Source organism: Chinchilla lanigera, unplaced genomic scaffold (assembly GCF_000276665.1).
Source record: "Chinchilla lanigera isolate Chin_1 unplaced genomic scaffold, ChiLan1.0 scaffold00073, whole genome shotgun sequence".
In the NCBI taxonomy this organism is placed as follows: domain Eukaryota; kingdom Metazoa; phylum Chordata; class Mammalia; order Rodentia; family Chinchillidae; genus Chinchilla; species Chinchilla lanigera.
Window position 1 is genome coordinate 2,631,558 of NW_004955474.1, and position 2,868 is coordinate 2,634,425.

The window sequence follows — 2,868 nt, forward strand, 5'->3', positions numbered from 1 at the left end:
GAAGAAGAAGAAGAAGAAGAAGAAGAAGAAGAAGAAGAAGAAGAAGAAGAAGAAGAAGAAGAAGAAGAAGAAGAAGAAGAAGAAGAAGAAGAAGAAGATTGAAAAATATTCTCGAATCTCTCATGGGCTGCCTGTCACATAGGCATAGACGGTAACACAATAAGAATTCCATTTATAAAAATCTATTTTGAGTAGGCTAAAGATTTAACTATAAAATGTGAAACTAAACATTTTAAAACAAAATACCTTTCTGTCCCAGGATTAGAGTAATGCTTCTTTTCTGTTTTGAGCCTAGGTCTCACATTGTTGCCCAGGCTGGTCTCTAACTTTTGGGCTCAGGAGGGCTGAGACCAAGATGTGTGCCACCACACCGGGCAGGACAGCCTTTCTAAAAGAAGATATAAAAATCTCAACCTGTTAGAGATTGATCAGCCAGGCATGGTGGCACATACCTGCCATCCCAGCACTGAGGAGGCTGAGGTAGGAGGATCACCAAGAGTTTGAGGCCAGCCTGAACTACGTAATGAGACCTTGTCTCAAAAACAAAACCCAGAAAAACCTTAAAAAATAAATAAAGATTGATCGGTCTATACTCATAAGTGAAATAAACTCATAAGTGAAATAAATAAGCACGTGCAAACATCGTATTGTCTCCCTGGTGTGAGAAGCTGAAAGAGTAAGATCCAAAATGTAAAACAGATACTGTAAAACAGGAAGAAACTTCAAAAGGAAAGAGAAACTGGGGTGAGGGAATGGAGAAAAGAAGGAAGGGAAACGCAAAAAATAAAAATAAAAAAATATATATATACGTGATAGTCAAGATGATTATACTACAATTTCTTTTAGTTAAAGAAAAGTTTCTGCTAATATCGTTTGGACAATTAAATGCTAATATCTTATACTCTTAGTAACTAATTGAAAGATTGCAATAGGCAATATATTAACCATTGTTACACTCCTATTGTTTTGAAATTTCATTTTTTTCTCTTTAAAATAAAAAATACATAAAATAAAATAAAAATATGAGCTCCATGGGAAAAACAAAAGATTGATTGGTCTGATTACCTTCCAATCTCCAGATGCCATGATAAAGGTCATCAAAAGATTACTTTAAAATACAAGAAGCCATAAACTGGAAGAAAATATTTAATCCTCACATAATGAGTTATACTGAACTAATATTCAGAATATTAAAATTTTACTCTTAAAAATCCAGGGGTCAGGGGCTGGGGATTTAGCTCAGCGGCAAAGCGCCTGCCTGGCAAGCGCAAGGTTGAGAGTTCGATTCCCGGTACCGGAGAAAAACAAAAATAAAAAAAAAAATCCAGGGGTCTAAGGGTGTAGATCAGTCAGGAGCATGTACTTAGGTGGTAAAGCCCTAAATTCAATCCCCAGCACTGTAGGGGAAAGAATCAGAAAGGTAATAAAAACTCAATGGAAAAATAGACCTAGTATCTTTTCTAATGTTTTTTTATTCGTAGTACTTTTTATTCTCTTTAACGATTTGATCAGTCTTGCATTCTTACATCTGGTAATCTGAGCAACTTCACTGAAGACAACACTATGTAATATAACAACCACTGTTAATTCCTATCATTTTGTTTTGAAACCCTGTATGGTTTTTATTATTTCTGCTTTGTTTTGTTTTTGTTATTTTATTATTTTTTTATTCTCCTTATAATTAAAAAAAAAAAAGAAAAATGTGCCTAAACTGACGATTTGGTAGAAAATGAAATCTGAATTGTAAACAGTACTTTAAAACCTCGCTTGTAACTTGATAAGTGCAATTAAAATCACAAGACACCATAGCTATCAGATTGGTACAAATTAAGAAATTTTCAAAACAACAAGTGTTGCCCAGAATCTGGGCGAACTGGAATCACTGGAGATTTTTCTTAAACGTAGAAATCAGTATAACCACGTTGCAGGACCAGATGACTTTATCCGGAGACATCAAATTCCGGAGTCGCGGAAATCAGCAGCTGTGCTCCTAGAGGAGGTACCCTGCGCGCACAGGCACGAGGCCTGTGAGGCTAAGAAAATGCAAACGGCCCGAGTGCTTGTGTGCCAGCAGGGCCAAGGGGCCGGGCGCCAGCTCCCCCGCCCACGCAGCCGCGACACTCCTGTGTCACATCACTGTGTCAGCGGGACGCAGAGGCGATGGCCGGAGGGGTGCATGCAGTGTGTACGCAGAGGTGAAGGACATTGGGAGCCACAGCCCACAACCTCCAGGAATGCAAGGTTAGAGATTAAAAGACAGCCTGCGGCCCGCAGGGCTCAATAGGATCAAATGCCTTAAGGAGCGCAGGCTCTGGCCTTTGTTCTCACCTTCCTCTGATTTATGGTTCAGATTGGTCTCAAACTCAGTTGTTTAACAGACCGCCCTGAGCGCTGAGCAACGTCCCCCGCCCTCCCTCTGCCCTCTACGAGTTCCTGCCCAGATGCCCTGCCTTTTTCTTTGATCCTTGCTTCCCGGTTCATTCAGTAAAAAGCCTCTAGGCTTCTTTTCGGGGCTGTCCTTATGAGACTCTCAGGCCGAGTGCTCCCGGGTAGGCGCCTCCCCTCCGGCCCTCTTAGAGTTTGAGTTGGAGGATGACAGTGAGTGACCCTTTGTGTCACCCTTTGCGCCTGGCCGCGGTCCTGAACTGTGACGAGGGACAAGTCTCACGGATGCGGTGCCAGGCGAGAAAAGCAAGCTGCAGAAAAACAGATACAATCCCATTTATTTACATTTCAAAATCATGCAAAGTAAATGCAAATAAGGAAAAGCTCCGAGAAACCCATGAAAATGATACTTAAAGAATGTTCCGTTCAGGGTACTGTTTGTCTCCCTGGAAGACAGGGCTGTGTTTGGAGCGGATGTTAAAT